General features: G+C 40.2%; 1 protein-coding gene and 2 pseudogenes across 1 annotated transcript in view; 1 reads left to right on the top strand and 2 right to left on the bottom strand.

Moving 5' to 3' along the window:
• Nucleotides 1–27,998, bottom strand: part of NHS (NHS actin remodeling regulator) — a 334,874-nt gene that overhangs the window by 22,389 nt on the left and 284,487 nt on the right. The window lies entirely within an intron of this gene.
• On the top strand, nucleotides 305–6,935 carry LOC106006484 (annotated as a pseudogene).
• On the bottom strand, nucleotides 20,762–22,351 carry LOC106006496 (annotated as a pseudogene).

Raw genomic sequence — 27,998 nt, 5'->3', positions numbered from 1 at the left:
CTCCGTTTGATCTCAGCTGGAACCAAAGGAAAATTCTTTGGGTGATGGAATGCAAAATGATTTTATGTATTTTAAAGTTCAGGAACACTTTGTTTAATGGTGTTCTATTAATGAAGTGATTTAAATGTGCTGAGCAGAACAGAATTCTACTTTGAAGCCTGTGTGGACAGCAGTCCCCATGTGAGTGGAAAAGAGGGCTCCAGGGAGACCAGGAGGGAGACCACTTCCTGCTGCTGCTCAGTCATTTATTCACAGGAATTGCTCTGGACTGTCAAGGAGAACACAAAACAAGGCCCACTGGACCATGATCAGTGTGATGTTGATGCCAGTGAGTGTCTTATTCATCCCCTGTGGCCAGCTTTGCCAATTAGTGGGGTCACTGCCAAGGGCCATTCAGTATCAGTCCTCAAAGGTCGCTAGCACCAAATAAAAGACATGAGTGGGAAAAAGGCAGGCCCGGCTTTGAAGTGGAGGGAAGAAGGAAGCTTTGAACTGCTGCAGATGGCACAAATACCCTCCCCCAAATCACAGGAGCAGGCAGCGTGAGTCCCACAATGGCCCATCGGTGCGGGGAGAGTTCCTCCCTTGCCCACCTGCCTTGCCCTCAGCTGGAGGCTCCAAGGTGTGCAGTAATTGAAGACGTGTACATTTGGCCTCACTCCAAGGGACACTTTTCCCTTGTAACTCACGCCAGTTGTGGCAAGAGCTCAGTAGGGTCCTACTTAACCTTACCACAGCAAAGTTTTCAAAAAATAAGAAAAGATAAAACCTTCCTATGCACAAGCCATGCATGTTCCACCTTTATTTTTTACATTTCCCCCCCTTTTTAATTGACTCCTTTTTTAGTATAGCTCTATGAGTGTTATCACATGCCTAGACTCATGTAACCCTGCCACTATTAGGATTCAGAACATTTCCATTACCTCAAAAAGGTCCCCTGTGCTATCCCTTTAGAGTCATACCTGCCCCCCCCTTAGCCCCTGGCAACCAAGAACCTGTTGTCCATCACTACGGTTTTGTCTTTTTGAAAGTGTCATATAAATGGAATCATACCTTTTGATACTGGCTTCTTTCACTTAGCATAATGCCTCTGAGATCCATCCAAGTTGTTGTGTGTGTCAGTAATTCATTCTGTCTTATTGTGAGTGCTAGTCCATTGTCTGCTTTTACTTAGAGCAGCGGAATGTCTCAGGTGTGCAAGAAAACATGAACCTGAGCATATTCTGGAATGATGTGTACAAAGCAGTAATTTTATTCACTGTTCCACAGCCAGGCCCATGTTTTCAAAAGAAAGAATTCCAAAACTAAACTCTGCAGTAAGGAGTTTTCTTTATTTCTCACAGTATTTGATATTAACGGGGCTCGTGGGCTAAGGCTGTCATTAGCTATTGTGCTGCCTGTTTGGCTGTCGTCTGTCAGCTGCACATCTATTCTTCCGCACTCTGCCGGGACTCTGAAAGTAACATTTCTCTCTCACCAGCTGCTCCCTGTTCGGTTCTGTCCTAGGCGTGTCAGCTCCTTTCTGCACTGACTGTCTCTGTTGCCTCTGTTTCCCGTTTGCTATGTCCGTTTTGCAGTACCTTCCCGGTACTGAGTTCTGTCTGTTAAAATAACTGCTGTGGATCAGTCTGTGTTCCTGGCTGGACCCTGACTGCTGAAGTGTGTGGTACCAGGCGTTCACCCCTGGCTTGCTTGTGTCTAAGGCATCTAAAGTACTTGCTACCTATGCTTCCTCACTTCCCGAGGAAAACAGGAACCGGTGTGATGGTCCGGGGGACGTCAAGGTCATAATGATGCCTGCATCTTATGGCGGGGAACAGGAGAACTGATGGCGTCTCAAAAGCAAACTGCTTCTGGTGATTCTCGAAAATGGGTATAGAGGGGGAGAAGTATCTGCCAGGGTCAGTAGCTGTATAGTTGCATGTCGTAGGTGCTGTGCTGACTTGTCCCAAGGATAGTCCCATATCAGAACAGCAGCTACGAGTAAAGTCACAAGTTACTTAACAGCCAGTCTGTGAGAGCTGACAGCTGAGTTAAATGGAGCATGTGGCAGGCCTCACCACTCCTGTAGTCTTACATTTGAAACTAATGTCAGGCTCTTCCAACCCTACTATACCAAGAAGAAACCTCTAGAAATTGAGGAAGTTAACCCTATACACACATGGCGTGGTATCTTCATAAAGCACTGGTCTTTCTGACCATGTTATCTCTGTGCTCAGAACTCTTCTAATTTCCCGTGTCTGTGTAACAGATTCAGACGTTTTAGTCTAACATTCAAGGTCCTTCAAGATCCGGTCTACTGGAGCACTGCAGCCAAACCAAAATATTTGAATTTATGTATATGCACTTCATTTTTTCCTGCCTGTGTAAGCTTGCTCTCATGGTTTCCTCAGCTTATAATCCCTTTCCTCCCAGTTTACACATGGAAATTCTACCCCATCCTTCAAGACCTTTTCAGATGCTCCCTTTACCATGAAGTTTAATCCTAACATCCAGTCCTATTCTAACACCACATACCAGTTAGGTGCTAAAACCTTATACTTAATAACATACAATTTTCTCTACTATCCCATGTACTCTATATGGCAGAAATTATGTCTCTCATTTTTGTGTCAGTTAATTTTCTTCAAAATGAATAAATAAGAGGCCACAGTGGGAGAGAGGGCATTCCAAGTGGAGATATTGTTTTGAGAGTGCAGGATATTTTCTCAAGAAGCACATGTAGTTTGGTTAGGCTGAGGTCTAGGTCTGTGCAACGGATTTGTGGGCAGTCCATCTGGAAAGGTATGTTAGGACCAGATCATATAGAGGCTGGAGAGTTGGGCTAAGGATTTGAACTCACTTCTTTAGGCAGAATGAAGGAATTGAAGGTTTCAGGATTAGGGGAGAGTTTTTATGTCAAAGATTCTCATACCTATGTTAGAATTTTTGGTAATTGATTTAAAGGAGCAAACTGGATGAGATAAAGGAAAGCACTTAGACTGAAGCAAGAGAGACTTAATTGGATGGATAGAACCATTTTGAGATGGGCCATAAAGCAACAGAATATTTCTGAGAGAGCTTGCAAAACTATGAAGATATTTTAGAAAACCAAAACACCACCTGTCTGGGACACTGTGGTCTGTGTAATTCTTTTACAACAAAGGAAAGGCTCGGTCAGCATTTCTCAGTCTCGGTTTTGTAAACCAATAGAATTATCAGAAATCTCCAGTGAGGACTCATGGAGAAAGAAGGAGGGGAGAGGCTGGATGAGAGGAGACAGAACCGGGGATGGGAGAGAGAGTGAGGCAGTGAGAAGGTCTTTATCCCAGGGCAGGTCAAATACAGCTGAAATGCCCCTCCTGCCAACTCTAGTCTTTAAGCCCTCTCTTGGCTCAGAACTCCACTGCTAGTCTTGTCATTCTTCTGTAAGACAGTTTCGTTGTTCTCAGAAGCTGCTTTCCCATAAGACCCATTTTTTTCTTGATAGAAAATGGAAGCGTGAACGTGGTCATTGTTTATAGCTCTAGACTAAGACCAAGGCGGTCTGGGTCTTCGTTTGAGTGATTGCCTTCACTTACTTCCCAGTAAGGCCGTCGGAGTGTCCCGTCTTTCAGATGCACCTCCTCGGTAAGAAGAAAAGTATGATTTGACAGACTTTTACTTTAAAATCCCTGGATGCATAGTGTGATAAGTTAGAAAACTACTATCAGGCTATGAAATGACAAAGAATACCTGATATTCTTCCCAGGCTAATTTTATGAAGCCTGACACAGAGGATAACTGTTAACACCATATGGTGGAATGAATTAACTGTCAGTCCTGAAGGTCAGGATTTAGGCTTCGGTGTTCCTCGGGAACCTGATCAACCTTTGCCACAGCGCTGCATCTCATGTCAAGCTTCGCCATCCACTGCCACAGACACTGTTAGATATTCTGGCCCCAGACCACTGACAAAAGCTGGAGAGGGACACTTGGTGAAATTGCTGGCGCATCTTACCACATTTGAGGAAGGATGATTTCCGTGCCTTTCCATCTAAACCTCAGAATCTAAGCAGGGACTTAGACTCCAAGGGTCCCCATGGACCTGACTGCAAGCTGAAAGCAGCAACAGGAGATGTTTCAGCTCAAGTGCTGACTCTGATCAGTAGTGGCTCTCTGGACCGTGTGGGAAAGGTTGGCTGTGATCCAACAGGAATGCCTGCCTTAGACTTGCACAGGGGAAGAGCAGGTAAATGTCTTGAGTATTTGCGGCCCATACCAACGTAACTTACTGATGAGAACAGATGAGCTGGACAGCCCATTCAGCAGAGGGCGAGGGTGAGCTGCACCCCCTGTGCAGTCCGTCGTAGCAGCTCACCCTCAGATGGGAATCTGTGCCATGAGGGGGTCCTAGGGGTCAAAGTGTCACATACCATAGCAATTTCTGATTATCTTAGATTAGATTCTCTGTGGTCTTCTGAATTTTGCTATTTAAAGAAAAGAAATTATGAACTAAGCTTGTCCTGGTTGAACTTACTTTCTCCAGAAGCCATATATCTATCATAGGCACTGGGGTACAAGTCCCAACTCAGGAACTGTGGAATATTTATGGCTGTGTGTGTGTGTGTGTGTTTTAACTTTGTATTTTGAAATAACTGAATATTTACACAGAAGTTGCAAAAGTATAGAGAAAATTCCCATATACTCTGTCCAGCTTTTCCTAATGTCAACATTTTATATAACCGCAGTATATTTATTGAAAGCAGAAAATTAACATTGATAAATATTATTTACCAATTTATTAGCTTTATTTGGCATTTACCAGTTTTCCCACTAATGTTCTTCTTCTGGTCCAGGATCCAATCCAGGATCCCACATTGCACTTAGTTGTCAAATCTCCTTAGTGTCCTTCAGTTTGTGGTAATTCCTCAATCATTGCTTTAATGACCTTGACACTTTTGGAGAGTGCTGGCTGATTATTTTCTAGAATGTTCCTTAATTAAGAATGTCTGACATTTTTCTTATGGTTAGATTGAGGTCAAATATTTTTGTCAAGAATCCCACGAAAGTGTCATCTCATTGCATTGTTTCAGGAGGTTCATATACAGCTGTGCCCTATTGCTGCTGATGTTAATTTTGATCACTTGGCTAAGATGGTGGCTGTCAGCTTCTGCAGCTAAAATTACTATTTTCTGTTTGTAATCAACAAGTATCTTGTGGGGAGAAACTCTGAGACGATGCACACATCCTATTTCTCAACATAATTTCACCCAACTAATTTTAGCATTCATCAATGATTATTGCCCATAAAAATTATTACTATCATATTTGGCTAATGGTGATTTTTAAAATTTGTATCAATACTTCTACACTTATTCATTAGAATTTTTCTGTAAGGAAGAACTACCCCCCCATACATGTATTTATTTATCCCAATTTCCTTATAGCAGTATAGACTCAGATCTTTATTTTCTGAGTTATAATCCATTACTATCTTTATTTTATTGCTCAAAGTGTCCCAGATTTAGCTATTGAGAGCTCATTCAGGTTGGCTTCTGTGCCCTTTCGACATGCTTCCTATTATTTTTTGAGCACTTTCTTGCTTTTGAGCATCTTAAGATATTCTAGGCCTATCTTACATTTCCCCTGGCCCAGTCCTTGAATAAATTTCTCCAAGGATCCCTGGTTTATCTTTTTAGGGAATGGCATTTAGAAAGATGTAAGCAGGGCGCCTGGGTGGCTCAGTCAGTTAAGTGCCTGCCCTTGGCTCAGGTCGTGATCCCAGGGTCCCAGGATTGAACTCTGCATCAGGTTCCCTGCTCAGCAGGGAGTCTGCTTCTCCCTCTCCTTCTGCCTGCCATTCTTCCTGTTTGTGCTCTCTCGCTCTCTGTCAAATAAATACATAAAATCTTAAAAAAGAAAGAAAGAAAGAAGATGTGGGCAGTAGATGTATTCAGGGTTACCAAAGTATCATTGTTTCTAAGGCCCTCTCAGATGACAGAGCTAAGAAATATGTTCGGATACTCATACATGCACATAGACACATGTTTATTTTATGCCTATCCATCTGCAGACACATGTGTATATCTGTGTGTTTGAGAAAATATGTATGAATTTATACTGATATTTTAGATGTAATCCAATACCAAAGGATTCATTCTAGACTTTCCCCATTCCTCATTTGTAACTCCTCTCTCTAGCAGTAAAAACTCATTGTCATTATCTACAACATATTTGCTCAGTCCTATCCTGCACATAAAGTAGTTTTGGAATTTTTAGTTCATTCTCTTGTGAAGAATAAATTTTCCAGCGAGAGTACAATATTTGTCTACAGATCCTTTTGTCTTTAGCTTTACACTTGTTGCTTCAGGTACAGCTGCTCCTAGGGGAGTTTGGGGTTGGAGCCTCAGGCCTCCAGGTTACTGTGGAATAAAGAACTCGAGGAGATCAAGGAGAGCAGCCTTTCCCACAGTCAGATCACCCGCCTCTACAGCCAGTTCACCGGCCCGGACAAAGGCGAGAAAGGGGCCCCCAGCTGGGAAGATTTCCCGTTGATGCCAGAACTTGTCATCAGCCCACGGGGAGATGGCTCATTAGTGCCTTCTTTCCAGAGGGAAGAGACCAGGTAAACTTCCGCTGATTCATAAAAACTGGCTCATTTCCAACCCACTTAATATAGTGCTAAGAGCAAAGATGAGAGTGGACCAGAACCACTCAACTCTGAAGCAACGAACTATACTTTGCTTTTCGGCTATATGATTTGGATAAAGATGACAGGATCTCCCACAATGAGCTGTCCAGAGGCTGTGCATGAAGGCTGGAGCGAATTTCCCAGAGCAGCAACTGAGCAGCATCACAGGGCCATCCAGGAGGCTGATCAGGATGGGGATGGTGCCGTATTGTTTGCAAAATTAGTTAGGGTTTTGGAAAAAGTGGGCATAGAACAGAAAGTTAGCATCCAGTTTCTTGACTAAAAAGTTCCTCGTTCTCTAGTATTTAAAAACTGGAACTTTAGAGTCCTCCTCCCAGCCCCACCTCCACCCCATCAGCCCCTCTCGGCCAAGACACCACTGTTGCAGGACAGCCCCACGTGTGCTCTGCTAACACAAACCTGCCTCTGGGGCAAACAGGACGTGACAGAATGGCACATCCAGCCTATTTCTCTTCAGTATCCATTCAGCTGTTCCCCATTTGCAGAGACCATCTCCCCCAGTTATGCTGCTGAATGCTGTCTGTCCATCCTGTCTGAGAAAGGGAGGGATGGAGGGAACGACTCTCGCCAACCGGCCAAGCTAGCTTTCCCTGGGTGTAGACTGCAGCCATGCTGCCTTCCCTCAGCTCGGTTTCAGCATCCTCCTGCGAACTCTCCCATATGTCCTTTGCTTCTCTGTCACCCGGCATACCACTCACTTGATCTTTCAGTCTTCCTGCTTTTTATTATGCCTGAGTTTCCTCTTTTTTTTTTTTACCTGGCACCCCAAGCTGTGCCTGTTAAATACATATCTAACTTGGCAAGGTTGTTCTATGGTCTGGTAGTTTTTATCTACTTTTGCTCATAAATAAGCCTCTGGGATGTTATATACCCAGCATTTCTGTCAGAGAATATGACCATCTCTTGGTCTCCTGCAGTCTGCTCTGTCATCAAAGGACTGCTGGATGGAGATGTTCATCTTAAAAGGTGAAAGGTGTCAAGCCACACTTCTCGGTGGTTTTCCCAGGTCCCTCAACGTCTGGCATCTGATTCTCCACACACAGAGTACCCATATGGCTACTCTTCCTCTTCAGAAAATAGCCACACGCCTGCAGGTTTACTCAGCTTGAGGCACGGTCAACCACCAGAGTGGCTTCTCTGACAGTATGCTTGGGGGGCCTTCTCATGGGTTTCTGAACAAGGAGCTAGGGCACCCTAAACGCCTCCTGTATTCCCATCTCTGCCGCATGGTTTATGCCTAATTTATCTGTCCAAGAGATTTAAATATTGTCCTCAGGACCCTGAAGGTTTTTGCAGTTGCCAAATGATTACGCTAGGAGGTCCAAAGCATTGACTGTATTGTCCCTTGAGCTGCCTGGTTACATTGACTACGTATCTCCTTGTGTAGATTACTGTTAACTTCTTGGAAACATGGGATCTGGCATTGGTAGCACAATATGATGTGGCATTATAGACCTTTCTGCAAGCCAGAGCAGCTTATTTGCCCAAGTCAGCTTAAAGACCTCATTGAATCACGCAGTCGCCATCCTAATGTCCAAATCTGTTCATTCATATATCTGCCCATGGCTCACTTCCCCTGACTCATCACTTGCTTGCTTGCTTCCTTGCTTTGGAAGGAAGATGTGCACACAATTCCTTACGAAGGGAATGGCTGAAGAATATCACTGCAAAGGAAAGGGAGAGGAATGAGGAACAGAGGAGCAGTCAGGTGGGATGGCTGAGGTATAAATGAATGAGAAATTCTACAGAAGTATCATTCTGGCTTTGTGATCAAGTGATGTAATACAGGAATCGTACAAAAGGGAAGAATTGTCTGGTACTTATCTATTCAGTACCTCAGAGGCTCTTTGACTTGAATATTTTAAGTTCCTAAGTTTATGGCTTTTCCCTCTTTTGGTATTTGAATATGGTTTGAATTCATGGTTGTGCCTTCTTATTCTATTTAAAATTATATTCATCAATCCATCAGTAAATATTGTTGGTTAAAATGAAACAAAACAAAAGCACTTCTTTCCGGAGTTCCTTAGGTTTGCCTATTTCCTTTCCCACCTTCTTCTGTGTGATTATGATATTCATTTGAGATATAGTTGGGTTTATTTGTTGCTGTTTGCTTTCCATTTGGGGTTCTCCTCACATTCTGATTCATATTATTTATTTATTTATTGGGGGGGGCTAGTATGTAAAACATTACCTGGGTTCTAAGAGTTAGACCTACCCCAAAAATATACTCAGAGAAGTGTCACTCCCTTGACTCTACTACCTCCTTCCCATTCCCCATTCTTGCTAGTCTGTTCCCACTTACCGCCTGTTGGTAAATCAATCTCATTACTTTCCAATTTGTCTTTCTTGTATGGTTTTGCAGTAATGCTTGTTTTGAAAAAGCAGGTTTGTGCCACCATGATTGATATATCTTAGAAAACAGTTGGAGTTTCATGTGTATTTCGTGTTTGTTTATGGACAGTTTCATGCATGAGAAATTCTAGGTGAACCCAGAAAGTATACCCAGCTGACCTGAGCTGGGTAAGAATACGTAAAATGCACATACTATAGACATCTCTGAGTCCCCCTGGTTCACCAGTGTCTTAGAAGCCACGCCCATCCATACCTGGGGCTACAGCCTTCTTCTACCCCTTCGCACCAGCCGTCCTGCTCGCCATTCCACAAGCAAACTTCAAGGCTTTTTCTAGGTTAAGTGACATGTTTATTGCAGTACACTTCTTAACTACTTAATGTTGTAAAATTGTGTTGCTGCTTTTTTAAAAATTAGGTTCCTATCTGTGTGTGTGTGTGTGTGTCTGAGGTTTACTGAGTGTTGTACCCCATGTTCCCCCATAAACCTTCTGGTTTTTCTTGTGGAATTTTGCATAATGTGGAGATTTTTAGGTATGAATATATTGTGTTATAGCAAAATTGACTCTTTTTTTTAAAGACTATTTCTTTCACACAAATAAATGGATACCTGTATATTTTCTTCCGTATCCTTTTTTCTAACATGAAGGGTAGCGTACAATAGATACTCTTTTGGGCTTTACCTCTTTTTTAAAAAAAAAAACATTTAACTTCATGTTTACATTTTTTATTTGAGTATAGTCGATGCAATGTTATATTACTTCAGGTGTACAACATAGTGACTTGACAAGTCTATACATTATGCTGTGTTCACCACAAGTGTAGCTACCATCATATCATCATATTGCTCTTATGGTATCATTGACTGTGTTCCTTAGGATGTCCCTTTTATTCCTATGACTTACTCATTCCATTACTGGGAGCCTCTGTCTTCCTCTCCTCGTCACCCATTTTGCCCAACCCCCCCCCCACCAACCCTCCCCTCTGGCGACCTTCATTTTGTTCTCTGTATTTATAGGTCTGATTCTGCTTTTTGTTAATTCATTTATTTGAGGGTTTTTTTTAGGTTCCACTTATGAGTGGAATCATATGGTATGTGTCTTAGTCTTATTTCACTTAGCATAATATCCTGTAGGTCCATCATATTGTCTCAAGTGGCATGATGCCATCTTTTTTGTGGCTGTGTAATATTCCATATAGATGGATCTTGTTTATTTTTCTACTATGCATGCTGTTTTAAAAAAATTTTTTTTAATTTAATTTTAAATTTATTTTAATTCCAGTATAGTTAACATACAATGTTATATTAGTTTCAGGTGTACAATATAGTGATTCAACAATTCCATAATGACTCAGTGCTACTCATCATGCCAAGTGCACTCTTTCATCCCTTCACCACTTTCACCCCTGGTCACCTCCCTTCTGAGAACCGTCAGCTTGCTCTCTATAGTTAAGGGTCTATTTTTTGGTTTTTCTCTTTTTCCTTTGTTCATTTGTTTTATTTCTTAAATTCTGCATATGAGTGATATCATATGGTATTTGTTTTTCTCTGACTGATTTACTTGACATTATACCCTCTAGATCTATCCATGTTGTTGCAAATGGCAAGATGTCGTTCTTTTTTATGGCTGAGTAATGTATATCTACTACCTCTTCTTTATTCATTTGTCTATTGATGGACGATTGGCTGCTCCCGTAATTTGGCTATTGTACATAATGCTGCTGTAAACAAAGGGGTACATATATTTTTCGAATTAGTATTTTTGTATTCTTTGGGTAAATACCCAGTAGTGGAATTACTGGATTATATGGTAATTCTAATTTAATTTTTAGAGGAACTTCTGTAGTGTTTTTCACAGTGACAGCACCAGTTTGCATTCCCAACAGTGCACGAGGGTTCCTTTTTCTCCACATCCTCGCCAACACTTGTCATTTCTTGTCTTTTATTTTAAGCCTCTCTGACAGGTATAAGGTAATTGTGGTTTTTTATTTCCATTTTCCTGATGATTAGTGATATTGCATATCTTTTCCTGTGTTGGCCATCAATATGTCTGCTTTGCAGAAATGTTCATGTCTGCTGCTCATTTTTAATTGTTTATTTTTTGTTTTTGAGTTATGTAAGTTCTTTATATATTTTGGATACTAGCCCTTTACTGGATATGTCATTTACAAATATCTTGAGTAGGTTCTTTTAGTTTTGTTGATTGTTTCCTTTGCTGTGCAGAAGCTTTTTATTTTGAGGTAGTCCCAATAGTTTATTTTTCCTTTGTTTCCCTTGCCTCAGGAGACAAATCTAGAAAAATGTTCCTACAACTGGTGTCAGAGAAATTACTGCCTGTCCTCTCTTCTACGATATTTATGGTTTCAGGTCTCATATTTAGGTCCTTAATCCCTTTGAGTTTATTTTTGTGTATGGTTTAAGAAAATGGTCCAGTTTCATTCTTTTACATGTAGCTGTCCAGTTTCCCAGCACTATTTGTTGAAGAGACTTTTTCCCATTGCATAATCTTGCCTCTTTCTTTGAAGATTAATCGACTGTATAATTGTGGGTTTATTTCTGGGCTCTCTGTTCTGTTCTGTTGATCTGTGTGTCTCTTTTTTTGCCAGTACCATGCCATTTTGATTCCTATAGTTTTATCATATATCTTGAAATCTGCGATTGTGATACCTCCAGTTCTGTTCTTTTTCAGGATTGCTTTTGACTATTCAGAGTCCTCTACAGTTCCCTACAAATTTTAGGATTGTTTGTTCTAGTTTTGTGAAAAAATGATTTTGGTAGATTGATAGGGATTTGTATTAAATCTGTAGATTGCTTTGGGTAGTACAGATGTTTTAACAATGTGTGTTCTTCCAGTCCATAGGGATGGAATATCTTTTCATTTGTGTCATCATTAATGTCTTTTATTAATGCTTTATAGTTTCCAGAGCACAGCTCTTTCAACTCCTTAGTTGAGCTTATTCCTGGGGATTTTATTATTTTTGGTGCAATGTAAATGAGACTGTTTTCTTAATTTCTCTTTCTGCTACTTCATTATCAGTGTATAGAAATGCAGTGGATTTCTGTATATTGATTTTCTATCTAAAACCTTACCGAATTCACTCATCAGTTCTAGTAGTTTTTTGGTGGAGTCTTTCACGTTTTCCATATATAGTATCTTGTCATCTGTAAAGAGTGCATGTTTTACTTCTTCCTTACCAATTTGGATGCCTTTTATTTTTGTGGTCTGATAGCTGTGGCTAGGACTATATTGAGTAACAGAGGAATAGCTCTGTTTTTCCCATTGCATATGATGCTAGCTGTGGGTTTTTCATATATGGCCTTTATTATGTTGAAGTATGTTCCCTCTAGACCAACTTTGTTAAGGTTTTTTTTTTTTTTATCATGGATAGATGTTGTAGTTTGTTGGATGCTTTCTATGCATCTGTTGAAATGATCATAAGGTTTTTTCCCTTTCTCTTGTTGATGAGATAATATCATATTGATTGATTTATAAATAGTGATCCATTCATGCATCCTAGAATAAATCCCACTTAATGATGCTGAATGATTTTTTAATGTATTGTTGGATTCCATTTCTTAATATTTTGCTAAGTATTTTTGCATCTATGTTAATCAGAGATAGCGGCCTATAGTTCTCTTTTTATGTAGTGTCTTTATCTGGTTTTGGTATCAGAGTAATACTGGCCTCACAGAATAAATTTGGAAGCTTTCCTTTTATCCTCTATTTTTTGGAATAGTTTGAGAAGAATAGGTACTAACTCTTCTTTAAATGTTTGGTAGAATTTACCTGTGAAGCCATCTGATGCTGGACTTTGGTTTGTTAGGAATTTTTTGATTACACACTCAATTTTATGGCTGGTAATCAGTCTGTTCAATTTTCTATTTCTTCCCAATTTAGTTTTGGAAGGTTATATGCTTCTAGGAGTTTATCAATTTCTTTTAGGTTGTCCAATTTGTTGGTGTATACTTTTTCATAATACTCTCTTTTAGTCCTTTGTATTTCTGTGGTGTTATTGTTTCTCCCTTATTTATTTCTGATTTTGTTTATTTGAGCCCACCCACTTTTTTTTATGAGAATGGCTATATCAATTTTGTTGATCTTTTCAAAGAACCAGCTCCTGGTTACAATTATTATTATTATCTTTAGTTTCTGTTTTGTTTATTTCCATTCTAATGTTTTTGTTTGTTCTTTTTCTAGGTCCTTTAGATATAAAGTTAGGTTGTTAATTTGAGATTTTTTTGCTTCTTTCTGTAGGCCTGTATTACTATACACTTCCCTTTTAGAACAGGTTTTTCTGCATCCCAAAGATTTTGTACTGTTGTGTTTTCATTTTCATTTGTCTTCATGTATTTTTTGATTTCCTCTTTGACTTTTAGTTTGACCCAGTCATTGGTTAGTACCCTATTATTTAACCTTTATGTATTTCTGTCCTTTGCAGATTTTTTCTTGTAGTTGGTTTCTAGTTTCATAGCATTGTGGTCAGGAAAGATGCATGGTATGACTTCAGTCTCTCTGAATTTGTTGACACTTGTTATGTGGCCTAACATGTTATCTATTCTGGAGAAGGTTCCATGTATACTTAAAAGAATGTGTATTCTACTGTTTTAGGATGGAATGTTCTGAATATATCTGCTAGATCCATTTGGCCCAAGGTGTCATTCAAAGCCACTATTTTCTTGTTCATTTTGTTTGGATGACCTATCCATTTTTGTAAGTGTGGTGTTAAAGTCCCTTACTATTATTGTATTACTATCAATTATTTCCTTTATGTTTGTTATTAGCTGCTTTATGTATTTGGGTGCTCCCATGTTGGGTGCCTAAATATTTATACTATCTTCTTGTTGGATTGTTCCCTTTATGATTTATAGTGTCCTTCTTTGTCTCTTGTTACAGTCTTTGTTTTAAAGTCTGTTTTGTCCGATATTAGTATTGCTACCCTGGCTTTCTTTTCACTTCCATCTGTATGATAAATGCTTTTCCATCACTTCACTTTCAATCTACATATGGTTTTAGGTCTGGAAATGAGTCTCTTGTAGGCAGCATATAGATGGTCTTGCTTTTTTATCCATTCCGTCGCCCTATATCTTTTGATAGAAGCATTTAGTCCATTCACATTCAAAGTAATTATTGACAGGTGTGTGCTTATTGCAATTTTGTTACTTTGTTTTATGGTTGTTTTTGTAGTTCTTCTCTGCTCCTTTCAAGCTGTCTTCACGCATGGTTTGTTGGCTTTCTTTAGTAATATTCTTGGATTCCTTTGTCTTTATTTTTTACCTATTACTGGATTTTTGTTTGTGATTACCATTAGGTTTGTATATAACATCTTCTGCATATAGCACTGTATATTGAGTTGATAATCACCTAGGTTTGAACCCATTCTTTACTTTATTGGCCACCTCATTTTGGGTAAATGGTGTCATACTTTATGTCTTTTTATTTTGTGAGTCCCTTGACTGATTTTTATAGATACACTTATTTTTACTACTTTTGTGATTCCTACTTATTTTACTCTTAGGGTCTTTTGTTTCCACTCTAGAGTCCCCTTTGACATTTCTTATAGTGCTGGTTTAGTGGTCATGGTTTCCTTTAATTTTGGTCTCTTTGGGAAACTCTCTCTCTCCTTTTAGTCTGAATGATAGCCTTGTTGGACAGAATATTTTTGGCTGCAGGGTTTTTTTCTTTCAGCACTTTGAATCTACCATGTTACTCCCTACTGGCCTACAAAGCTTCTGCTGAAAAATCAGCTGGCAGCCTTTTGGGGTTTCCCTTGAATGTAACTGTTTTCTTTTCTCTTGCTGCTTTTAAAATTCTCTTTTTGTCACTACTTTTTGCCATTTTAATTACTGTCTTGGTAATTGGGTTGATTTTGTTGCAGGCTCTCTGTGCCTCCTGGATCTGGATTTCTGTTTTCCTCCCTAGATTTGAGAAGTTTTCAGCTATTATTTCTTCAATAAATTTTCTCCCCCTTTTCTCTCTTCTCCTTCTGGGACCCCTCTAATGTTAATATTACTAGGCTTGATGGTGTCACTGAGTTCCCTTAATCTATTTTCATGTTTTATTCTTTTTTTCTCTACTGTTCTGCTTGATTGCTTTCCATTACTCATCCTCCAGGTCACTGATCTGTTCTTCTGCTTTCTCTAGTCTACCATTTATTCTATGTAGTGTGTTTTAAATTTCAGTTATTAAGTTCATCATCTATGGTTGGTTCTTTTTTATGTTTTCTATCTCTTTTTTGAGGGTCTCACTGAGGTTCTCCACTCCTTTCTCAAGTCCAGTGAGAATCTTTATGACAATTAGTTTAAAATACTCTATCAGACATATTACTTATCTCTGTTTCATTTTGCCTCTTGCTTCACTTTTGCCCTTTTCTTTCATTCAGGACATATTCCTGGGTCTTCTAATTTTGTCTAACTCTCTCTGTTTCTTTCTCCATGTTAGGAAAATCAGCCATGTGTCCTCCTCTTGGAAGTAGTGGCCTTATGAGTAAGAGGTCCTGTAGTGCTCTGCAGCACAACATTCCCTGTTCACCAGAACCTGGTACTTCAGGGGTGTCTCCTATATGTGTTGCATGTGTCCTACTGTTGTGGCTGTGCTGAATTTGCCTTCAGTCCATTTGTCTCTAATGACTCTCTTTGCCTGTTATAGGCAGGGTTTGGTTACTATGTTGTTAGTGGGCCAGTCTGGGGCCACCTTGTAAGTGGGCCAGTCTTGGGCTTAAGTTGAGTTAGATCAGGCTTTTCCCCAGAGCTATGGTAGCATCAAACTGCAGGGCACTTTCCCTGTGTTATGCTCTGAGAAGCTTTCATTCGTGGGTGGGGCCTGCAGTCAGACATCATGTCTGCCCCCAGCCCATTGCTGGGGCTGCAGTCATATTGGTATGTGCAGTTATTTTCCCCAGGAGTCACTTTGGAGTCGTCCTGTCTCCTGTCGGGGCTACTTGCACACAGCCAGGCTTTGGCATGCTTTGGGTGGGCTCCAGCCAAGGGCATATTGGAAGGGGTATGTCTGTAGGGAGAGCGGAGGGGCCAGGTGTGCGAGCCAACCTGCTGTGGGTGGCGAGCGGCAGGTGCCCAGGAGAACTCCTGTGAAATCCTGATGGATTGGAGGGGACAGATCTGCTGAAGAGCATGGGAGCTGGACACAAGCTGTTAACAAGCTAAGTGGAGAGTGTTGCGCTCTGGTGGTTCCACCAGGTGTCTGTTATCTAGGCTGGGGGGCACGGGAGGGAAAGGGCACCTACCAGGACTTTTGTTCTTGGAAAAGTTTCCCAAAGTTCCCTGCCCCTGCAGCACATGCTTTGACATTAGTAAATAAATCTTTCAGTATATCTCGGGAAGTTTTCAAACTATTGCTTCTATGCTTTATCTCAGTGGGACTGTTTGTTAAATGCTGTCTCTTTAAAGGTGGGGACTCAGTTCCCTGTGACCTTCCCAGCTCCTGCAGAACTGAGCCTGCTGGTTTTTAAAATTCCAGGTGTTAAGCCCTACTGATTACGAAAACTTGCAAAGCCAGGCACCTCTGGCCTTCAAAGCCAAATGTTACAGGGATTTATGTTTGCAGTGCAGTCCCCATGCCTGAGGTGCCTCTCCTTTCATTGTGCTGGTGGTGTCCCTCCCTCCTGTGGGCAGTCCTGCTAGTTTGTCTGGCTCCCCACTGCATCTCAGTCCTTCTGATCCTCTTTGATGTGGCCTCTTCTCTACATTTAGCTGCGAGAGAGTGTCGTCAGTCTTCTAGTTGTTCTGGTTTATTTACACTGATGTGGGTATTTCCTAGTGGTGTCTGTGGGACAGATGAGCCGGATCCTCTTCTCCTATTCCACCATCTTTCCTGGAAATCTACATGGGTCTTTTTACATCTATTCTGCCCACTGTACATCTTTTGACTGCAGCATTTAAGCCATTTATATTTAAAGTAATTATTGATAGGTATGTACTTACTGCCATTTTAAAATTTGTTTTCTGGTTGTTCTTGCAGTTCTTTGTTGCTCCTTCTCTTGTTCTCTTTCTTTGTATTTGATGAGGTTCTATAGTGTTGTGTTTGGCTTTCTTTTTATTTTTTGTGTATCTGTCATAGGTTTTGTGTTTGTGGTTCTCATGAGGTTTGGTCATTTAAGTTCAAATACAGTCTAAAATAAAAGGGAAAAAAACCCCTTGATTTTCTTTTACCCTTCTCTTTCCTTTTTACTCCCTCTCCACACTTAATGCATGTTTTCATATTTTACATTTTTCTATTCATAATTTTTATGTCTAATTATAGCTATTTCTTTTCCACTTAAAGAAGTCCCTTTAACATTTCTAGTGAGACTCATTTAGTGGTGATAAACTCCTTTATCTTTCATTTGTTTGGGAGACTTTAACTCGCCTTCAACTCTGAATGATAACCTTGCCAGTAAAGTATTCTTGGTTGCAGGTTTTTTCCTTTCAAGCACTTTAAATATATCATGCCCTCCCTTTCGGCCTGCAAAGTACTGCTGAGAAATCAGCTGATTAGCCTTATAGGTTTTCTCTTGTAGTTAACATTTTTTTTTCTTTCCTGCTGCTTTTAAAATTCTCTCTTTAACTTTCACATTTTAGTGCCATGGTATGGACCTCCTTGGGTTCATCATGTGTAAAATTCTGTGCTTCTTGGGAGTGGATATCTGTTTCCTTCCCTAGGTTAGGGAAGTTTTTAGTTATTATTTCTTCAAATAAGTTTTCTACACCTCTCTCTCTCCTTTTAAGACCCTATATCATGATGTTTGTTCACTTGATATTATCCAAGAGATTGCTTAATCTAGCCTCATTAAAAAAATTCTTTTCTTGGGGAGTATGGGTGGCTTCTTTGGTTAAGTGTCTGCCTACGGCTCAGGTCATGATCCCAGGGTCCTGGGACTGAACCCCATGTAAGGCTCCCCGCTCAGCAGGGAGCCTGCTTCTCCCTCTCCCTCTGTTCCTCCCCCCAGCTTATGCTCTCTCTGTCTCTCAGGTAAATAAATAAAATTTTTTTAAACAAATTCTTTTCTCTTTTTGCTGTTCAGTTTGTGCACTTTCCATTATGCTGTCTTCCAGACTGCTGGTACATTCTTCTGCATCCTCTAATCTACTACTGACACTCCCTCTGGTGTTTTTTTATTTCAGCTGTATTCTTCAACTCTGATTGGTTCTTTCTAGTATTTTCTATACCTTTATTGAAGGGCTTACCAAATTCTTCCACTTTTTTTCTGCAACCCACTATCTTTATTATCATTATTTTAAATTCTTTATTAGGCATATTGCTAAAAAAGGAGGGGGCGCCTGGGTGGCTTAGTTTTTAAGCATCTGCTTTTGGCTCAGGTCGTGATCCCAGGGTCCTGGGATCTAGCCTGGCATTGGACTCCCTGCTTGGCAGGAAACCTGCTTCTCCCTCTCCCACTCCCCCTGCTTGTGTTCCCTCTCTTGCTCTGTCTTTCAAATAAATAAACAAAATCTTTATTTTAAAAAAGGTGTATTGCTTATCTCTGTTTCATTTATTTCTTTTTCTGAGGTTTTTATCTTTTTCTGTCTATTGGAGCATATTCCTCTCTCCTCCCATTTTGCTCAACTTTTGGTGTTTCTATGGATTAGGCAGAAAGGCCACTTCTCCTAAACATGAAGGAGTGGTCTTGTGTATGTTGTCCTCTCTGTAAATTGTGTGTGTGTGGTGACTTTTGCTGGCTGGCTGGAGCTGTGGCAGTATATGTTAGTTACTCTTTTTAAACTGTAGCTTTTTATAGAAAGAAGAAAAAATTTAAAAATTTTAAAAAGAAGGGGAAAAGAAAAAACAAAACAAAACCCAAAGAACAAAAATAAAAACCAAACAAGACAAATTTTAAAAATAAAATATAAATAAAATTTTTTTCAATTAAAAACAAAAATATTTTTTGTGCCCCAGCACCACAGGATAGTTGTGGGCTGTTATGGGCTTGTGGACACTAGGCTAGCTGAGGTTGCAATTGTGAGCCAAACCCTGTTCTGGCTTGGGCTTTTAGGGTGGAGGGGGAGAGAGGATCCCAGCTATTCCTCTGCCCTTTTAAACAATGGCTCTTTTTTTTTTTTTCTGTGTCCCATTGTGACCAGGGTTGGTGTGGTCTTGCAGACCCTGGGCTTGCTGAGGTCAGAAGCTCCTGGTGATGACCAGACCTGTCAGTTATGGCATCCAGACCCACCACTTACAGCATCTAGATCCCGTTCCCATCTGGGCTTTTTTTTTTTCCTCCCCATTATGGTTTTTTTTTTTTTTTAATTCCACTTGCTTTATTCATAATTCTTTTTTTTTTTAAATAAACATATAATGTATTTTTATTCCCAGGCCATCTGGGCTTTTAAGGTGGAGGGGAAGAGTGTTCCTACAGTTTTTTGGCCCTTGTAAACTTGGCTTTTTTTTTTTTTTTCCTGTGCTTTAGTGCAACTGAGACTGGTGCAGGCTTGTGGACCCTTGGCTTGCTGAGGTTGCAAGCTCCCTGTGAGGGCCAGACCCACCTGTTACGGAGGCTGGACCCTGCTCCATTCTAGGCTTTTAAGGTGATATGGGAACATAAACTGTGTCTCTCTCACCTGGAGAACATTCCCACAGCTCCTTCACCACTCAGCAGAGTTCTAGGGTTGTGTCTTTTATATGCTACTTGTTCTTTAAAACTGTGGCTTTTATTTTTCTGTGCCCAAGGACAGAGGGATCTGTTCCCAGTTCCTCAGTACTCTCCCTCCCCACTCTGTTCACAGTGTGAGTGTAGGGGTTCCCTTTGGTTCTCTCTCGCTTGCTCGCTCGCTCACTCACTCTTCTCTCCATCTTTGGTTGCTCAGAAGCTGTTCGGTTAGTCGTCAGGTCTTCTTGAGGAGGAACTGTTCTATCAATAGGTGCAATTCGCTGTGTTCCATGGGGGAGGTCAGTTCAGGGCTTTCCGATATTGCCATCCTGTACTGGAACCTAGGGCTTTGCCTTTTTCAGTTAAGAATATGTCCTGGAATCACTCCTTATTAGTTCATAAAGATCTTCCTCATTTTTCTCACAGCTGCATAGTACTGTATTGTGTGGTTGTCCTGTAGTTTACTCTGTCAGTACAGGTACATGTGCCACAGAAGGGCTAATATCACTCATAGATAAATAATTCTTCAATATATCCATCTGTGTATAGCTTTTTGGTTATTTACGGTATCTTTGATTTTAAGCAATACTGCAATGATTAATCTTTTGGTAATACTGGAGGTGTATGTTTAGTGGGATTGCTAGGGTGAAAAGTAAGGGTATATGTCGTTTGGTTAGATATCGCCAAATTCCCCTCCAGATAGGCCGTACCAAGTTTGCTTCTCACCAACAGTGTTTGTGAGTTCCCCCCAGTTTCACCGGATTATATTGCCATATTGTTTAATTTTTGCCAGTCTAATTAGGTGATGAGTGATTTCTCAACATAAATGTTTGCATTTCTCTAAGTATGAGTGAGTTTGCGCACTTTTTCTTAAGTGTAAGCAACATTTTTATGTGTTTTCTGGATTGTCTGTTTAAGGCTTCCCCCCCATTTTTCTACCATGTTTTTGTTCCTTTCTTTGTCCCTCAATTTTTTTTTCTCATTAAACTTTTGTTTTAATGGGTCTCAAAATTGTGTGACAGATTTTTGGTCAAGTTGTTTCCATTAAAAAGTACTGATTTTAAAAACTAATAACTTAAAACTGCCACACACACACACAGAAAAACAAATGGTCCAGAAAACATTCTCCTTTCCTTCTGAAGGTTTTACGATGCATTGTTATCATTAACCAGTCTTTTACTATTAAACTTAAATGGCCAATTGACACAAACAGTTCTGAGACCATTCTTCCACCACTGATTAAGACTGGGGTGGCAGGTATTGTGGATAATATTCATTTAGCCTTCTGAGCTTTCTGGGCAGACTTGGTGACCTTGCCAGCTCCAGCTGCCTTCTTGTCCACTGCTTTGATGACACCCACAGCAACTGTCTGTCTCATGTCACGAACAGCAAAACGGCCCAGAGGAGGATAGTCAGAGAAGCTCTCAACACACATAGGCTTGCCAGGAACCATATCAACAATGGCCGCGTCACCAGATTTCAAGAACTTGGGACCATCTTCCAGCTTTTTTCCAGAACGACTATCTATCTTCTCCTTCAGCTCAGCAAACTTGCAAGCAAGGTGAGCTGTGTGACAATCCAGCACAGGTGCATATACAGCACTAATTTGGCCTGGATGGTTCAGGATAATCACCTGAGCTGTGAAGCCAGCTGCTTCCATTGGTGGGTCATTTTTGCTGTCACCAGCCACATTGCCACGACGAACATCTTTGACAGATACGTTCTTGACATTGAAGCCCACATTGTCCCCAGGAAGAGCCTCACTCAAAGCTTCATGGTGCATTTCAACAGACTTGACTTCAGTTGTAACATTGACTGGAGCAAAGGTGACCACCATGCCAGGCTGAAGAACACCAGTCTCCACTTGGCCCACAGGGACAGTACCAATACCACCAATTTTGTAGACGTCCTGGAGAGGCAGACGCAAGGGCTTGTCAGTTCGATGAGTTGGTGGCAGAATGCAATCCAGAGCTTCAAGCAGTGTGGTTCCACTGGCATTCCCATCTTTACGGGTGACTTTCCATCCCTTGTACTAAGGCATATTAGCACTTGGCTCCAGCATGTTGTCACCATTCCAACCAGAAATTGGCACAAATGCTACTGTGTCGGGGTTGTAGCCAATTTTCTTAATGTAGGTGCTGACTTCCTTAACACTTTCCTCGTATCTCTTCTGGCTGTAGGGTGGCTCAGTGGAATCCATTTTCTTAACACCAACAGTTAGTTGTTTTACACCCAGTGTGTAAGCCAGAAGGGCATGCTCACGGGTCTGCCCGTTCTTGGAGATATCTGCTTCAAATTCACCAACACCAGCAGCAACAATCAGGACAGCACAGTCAGCCTGGGATGTGCCTGTAATCATGTTTTTGATAAAGTCTCTGTGTCCTGGAGCATCAATGATGGTCACGTAATACTTGCTGGTCTCGAATTTCCACAGGGAGATATCAATGGTGCTACCACGTTCACGTTCAGCTTTCAGTTTATCCAAGACCCAGGCATACTTGAAGGAGCCTTTTCCCATCTCAGCAGCCTCCTTCTCGCATTTTTCGATAGTTCTTTTGTCGATCCCACCACATTTGTAGATCAGATGACCAGTAGTGGTAGACTTGCCCGAATCTACGTGTCCGATGACAACAATGTTGATATGAGTCTTTTCCTTCCCCATTCTGGTTTAGGATGAGCGGTGGTTTTCACGACACCTGTGTTCTGGCGGCAAACCCGTTGCGAAAAAGGAGTCCCTCAATTTTTAAAAAAGGATTTTATTTATTTATCTGAGAGAGTGAGAGAGGAAACACAAGCAGGGGGCGTGGGAGAGAGAGAAGCAGGCTTCCTGCAGAGCAGAGAGCCCGATGTGAGGCTCGATGTGGGGCTCAATGCTGGGCTTAATGCAGGGCTTGATCCCAGGACTGCAGGATCATGACCTGAGCCAAAAGCAGACACTAACAACTGAGCCACCAGGCACCCCTCTTAGTCCCTCAATTTTAAAGAGGTATTTATCTACTTAGTGATATTAGTCCTTCGTGGTATATATTGCACATATTTTCTCCCAATTTTGGCTTATGTTTTGACTTTATGGTGTTTGAGCACACAAAAATATTTACTATTCAGATTTATCAATCTTTTCTTTTACTTCCTCTGTATTTTGAGTCAGAGTTAAAGACTGAGGTTAAAGAATAATTCACCCTTATTTTCCTCTAGTACTTGTGTGGTTTCAGTTTTTATGTTTAGGTCCCTGATCCATTAGGAGCTTAATCTTGTGTTTGGTGTGAAGTATGGATCTAATTACATGATTCTCAACTAGGGGCAATTCTGTCTCCCTAGGGAACATTGGCAGTGTCTAGAGACATTCTGGATTGTCAAAACTAGGGGGAAGAGTGCTCCTGGCATCTCTTGGGTAGGGGCCTAGAGTGCTGCTAAACATAGCACACCGCACAGGACAGCCCCCACAGCAACGCCTTATTGGACTCAAAATGTCAATAATGCCAAGGTTGAGAAACGCTAATGAAATTTTGTCTTTTACCAACTGGCTACCTAGTTGTTCCAGCATCATTAAAAAAAAAAAAAAACCATCTTTTGCCTCAGTGTTTTGGGATACTGCCTTTATCATAGACTATGTGTTCATATATATTTGGGTTGATTTCTGGACTTTGTATTTTTTTTCTACTGGCATATTTTTCTATTCATATATTAGTGACACACTATTGTAATTATAAAGGCTTTAAGGATATTTTAATGCCAGGTAGAGCTACTTACCCCTTATTGGTTTCCTTTGTCAGTGTTTTCCTGGATATTCTTGTATGTTTTTCCATAAGAACTTTATTATCAATGGGTCTAACTCCATTTAAAAGAAGGCTTATTGGTATTTTGAGATTGTGTTAAATTTATAAATCAACTTAGAACTTACCTACTTATAATGCTGAATCATTCTTTCCAAGAATAGGGGACATCCTTCCATTTGAGAAAATCTAATCTTGTGTTTTAAAAGAATGCTGCCGTTGCTCTCATACAGGTTTTGCACATTCTGGTAAATTAATTCCTAAGTATTTAATCTTCTTTGTTATTGCTGTAAATGGAGTTTCATCTACTAGTTGGTCTTTTAATTGGCTATCATTTGTGTAAATGAAGGCTATTGATTTTTGTGTGTGTGTATCCTGCTACCTTACTGTGTGTTTGAATTACTTTTATCATTGATCCTCTACCAGGAAGATCCTATAGTATCATATCATCTGCAACTAGATATACCTTTACTTCTTCCTTATCAAATCTTATGCCTATAACTGATTTATTTTGTCCAGTTGCATTGATTAATCTCCCTAGTATAATATTAGTTAGTAGCAGAGATAGATAGCATCTCTGCCTTGTTTCTGATTTTACTGGAAATGCCTCTAGTGCTTCCCCATTAAGAGACTGGCTTTAGGACTAAGATATGTATATTTTATCATGTTAATGAAGTACCACTCAATTCCTATTTTCTCAAGTCTTTTTATAAAGAATATGTGTTGAATTTTATTTAAGGCCTCTCTGGCATCCATGGACATAATCATATTTTTTTTTCCCTTTAGATAGTATATGATTAGTATATGAAACCATATATATATATATATATATATATATATATACACACACACACACACACTAATACTAATCTACTAATACATACATATTCTAATATATATATTAGTATATGATACTAATATATTTCTTAATATTGAACCAACCTTCTATTTATAGAATAAATCCCATTTAGTCATGGTATATGAATTTCTTAATGTGGTATTCTATTTGCTAACATTTATTATTTCTGCATTAATAACCAGAGTGATATAGGTCTATATTTCCCTCCCCCACTTCCATGCTTTATCAGGTTCAGGTGTCAAACTTTCATAACATGTTCATAAAAGAAATAGGGAAGTTCTATTTTATTTTCAATGCTCTGAAATAATTTATAGAGCACTGGTATTATCTGGACTTGGAAGGTTTAGAATTCCTCTGGAAAACCATCTAGGCCTGGGATCATCTCCTTTCCCACCCTTGAAGGATGAGGATTCCTAAGATGGGCTTTACAATTGTGAGAGAGACCTTGAATTTTCAGCTGACAGTGGGTTTTAAGCTAAGTTGGCTGGTCAGTTTCCCTTGTGTTCCTCTCGGAACTTCTGATTTAAATTACATGTCAAGAAACCAAGCAACCCCTCTTTCCACTTGCAAAATCTATGAGGCTACTTTGGAGCCATCATCAGGTAGAAACAGAGGACCTCTTGATAATGTAAAATATCCCAGTGCACCCTTTGGATTTCACTGCAGTGCCCTGGAGGACCCCATCACACAGTTTGGGAAGCACAGGTACAGAGCCTTCCGGCCTTTTTTCCTATGCATGTATGTATGTATACTCACGTACGCACTCATAGACACCATACACAATTTTTACACTACTTAAAACTCCCTGATGATAAAATATATATTTTCCATGTCATTGAATATTCTTTAGTGACACTTTTTGATACCATAGTCTATCCTATGAATATATCAGAATTCACTAAGTACCTACTGTTGGATATTTAAGATATTTGTAACTATTTTTCCTATTCCAAACAGTGCTTTGATGAACATCCTAGTGAAAATATCTTTGCATTAGGATAAATTCCTAGATATAGAATTGCTGGATCAAAGGGTAGGAATATCTTATAGGGGGGTTTTTTGGGTAAAGATTTTATTTTCTTAAGTAATCTCTACATCCAGCGTGAGGCTCAAACCCACAACCCCGAGATTGAGAGACACACGCTCCACTGACTGAGCCAGCCAGGTACCCCATCTTGTAAGGGCTTTTTTGCCCCTTTTATTTATTTTTTATTGAAGTATAATTGAGAAATAGTGTTACATTCAGTGATATGACCAACCTTTGCTATATTATGCAGTGCTCTCCACAAGCGTAGCTCCCATCTGCCACCGTACAGTGCTATCACGGTATCACTGACTATAGTCCCTACGCTGTACCTTTCATCTCCGTGACTTACTCATTCCATGACTGGAGCCTGTACTTCCCAATGCCCTTCACCCCTTTTGCCCATCTCCTCTTCCCCTCCCCTCTGGCAACCATCAGTTTGTCCTCTGTATTTATGGGTCTTTCTGCTTTTGTTTGCTCATTTGTTTTGGTTTTTAGATTCCACATACAAGTGAAATCATATGGTATTTGTCTGACTTATTTCACTTAGCATAATTTAACATCTTATAGTTTGATAAATATTGGGAAATTGCCCTCTAGAAGAAGTCACAACTTATATTTCCTCTAGTCTTATTAGTGAATATATGCTACAGGCTTTTCATTTGATGGTAAGGGTTTGATTTTAAGTGTTTATGAATATAGATTCAGATATTTGTATGTTTTAGGCACTACACTAGGGACTTTTTCATATATACATGATTTAATTGTATTTATATAACACTTAAATCTTCTTAACAACCTTGTAAAATTGAAGTTATCTCCCCATTTCACAGAAACTGGGACTCAAAGATAAAACTTTTTCAAAATCATGCAACCGAAGAAATTGTAGAGCTGGGATTGAAACCTAGTTAGACCCATCATCTTATTACAATATCAATGATACACCATGAATTTGATTGGCTATTAACAATGATGATGATGTCTAATACGTATCGAGTGCTTATTATGCATTAGGTACTATCTACATGTATTAACAATGTAATAACACATTCAGTCTTTGTTTCAAACTTATGAGGTACTATCACTATTATCCCGGAGACACTAAAATGATTAACTTGTTCAGGGTCACACAGCTAATAAATGGTAGAGCTGATATTCAAATCCAGGCAGTTTGACTTCACAGTCTATACCCTTAATGACCAAACTACAGTATAACAGTCTGCAGAGTTGTATCAGCATCTCACTATGAATGCTTTTTTCCCTGTTGCTCTCTAAGAAAATGTCCAACAATGTGGTTGCCAATTTCCTGTCCCTGCCCCTGCAGCCTCTTCTCTGGTAGCAGTCTACGGCTCCTGTAAGCTCAGCGCACAGAACTGTGTTCTGTTCTGAATCACCTTCAGGTCTGAGGGATAGAACTTGAATGGAAGATCTTCCAGTGAACTTGGTGAACCAAATTCAATCAAATAAATGAAACAGTATTCCTAAGTAATTGGGGCGATTTTAATTATTATCATTTGAGATGGGTACACTTTCTGGTTTACGTCAGTTTGCTCTAGACTCCTCCTCTTATTGAAGCTTGCTCGGTAAATGAAGCACCCTCATTGTTATTCATTATTTTTGGCTTTTTCCTATAGTCTTAACTTTGGTATTTAGACATTATTAAAAATTATGCAGATTATGACAAATGGTGATATTTTTATGTCATTTCTGTAAATGCTCAACATTATTCTCTCCCATCCGCCCCCCTGAAAAAAAACAACTTAATGAGCCACAAAACATGTTATAATGAATGGAAAAATATTTTTAGCATTTTTATGCAGAAATGCCTCATTAAAAGCAAATGCTTTTGCAAGCACATTTGAGCTTAATAAAACTTTTGTCGAGCAGGGGCTTTTATGACAAATCACTAGCATGTGTAACTGCTCTATATAAAGACCTAGAAAGCCCTCAGAGTCTCTCACCTTCCTTTCTCATCCCTGGGCTGCACTGCAGCAGCGTAGTTGAGTGTGACACGGCTCTGAGGAGCCTCGGTGAGCCTGAAGGACATGGAGCCCACAGTGCAGCCACAGGTAGGAAAAATATCTATGTCTTAGTCAACATCACTTACTGTTGTATCTGGGTATGTTAAAGCATGCAGATTCATTTAGATGAAGTCTGTTCTCAGCTGGATGTTTGACATCCTGCAGTCCAAATATTTTGCATCTGTTTTGTGTATCGTAAAAGCCAGAAGGGCGCAGGATTTATTACCATACAGAGAAGCTTAATATCAAGTAAAAACCTCAACTTGGACCCACACTTGTAACTTCTTAAGACTTTGGGCCTCAAACTGTACTGACAAGGGAGCAGGGGTCCAGCCATGTGGGCTGATTTGGTCATAGAAATCATAGCCTCTCACTTAAATGCTGCCCTCCTCCTGGGCACACAGCGCTCACCTCTCCCCGCCGAGGCCGTAGAAAGTGCACTCGTGGTGGTGATGTTTGTAGGTGCTCCGACCTGGGCTCAGCTTCATCTGTCATTGGTACTTGGGGGCTTGGGCTGAGTTACAACCACATCCACCCAGGCAAAGCTGCCATCACCAGCAGTGATGAGGACCCTCGGGTAACTGGTGACCCGGCAGGCCTAGCCTCCCTTATAGAATGGGGAAGCATGAAAGCATGACATGGCTCATCTTCATGCGGTGATTTTTCACATTTTTTTCGCAGCCCACCCCACCGAGTCATCTGCACTAGCACCTTCCCA

This window comes from Mustela putorius, unplaced genomic scaffold (assembly GCF_011764305.1).
Source record: "Mustela putorius furo isolate JIRA1106 unplaced genomic scaffold, ASM1176430v1.1 tig00003836_pilon_pilon_pilon, whole genome shotgun sequence".
NCBI lineage: Eukaryota > Metazoa > Chordata > Mammalia > Carnivora > Mustelidae > Mustela > Mustela putorius.
Note: the sequence above shows the minus strand (reverse complement) of the source record. Positions and strands in the feature narration are given on the sequence as shown.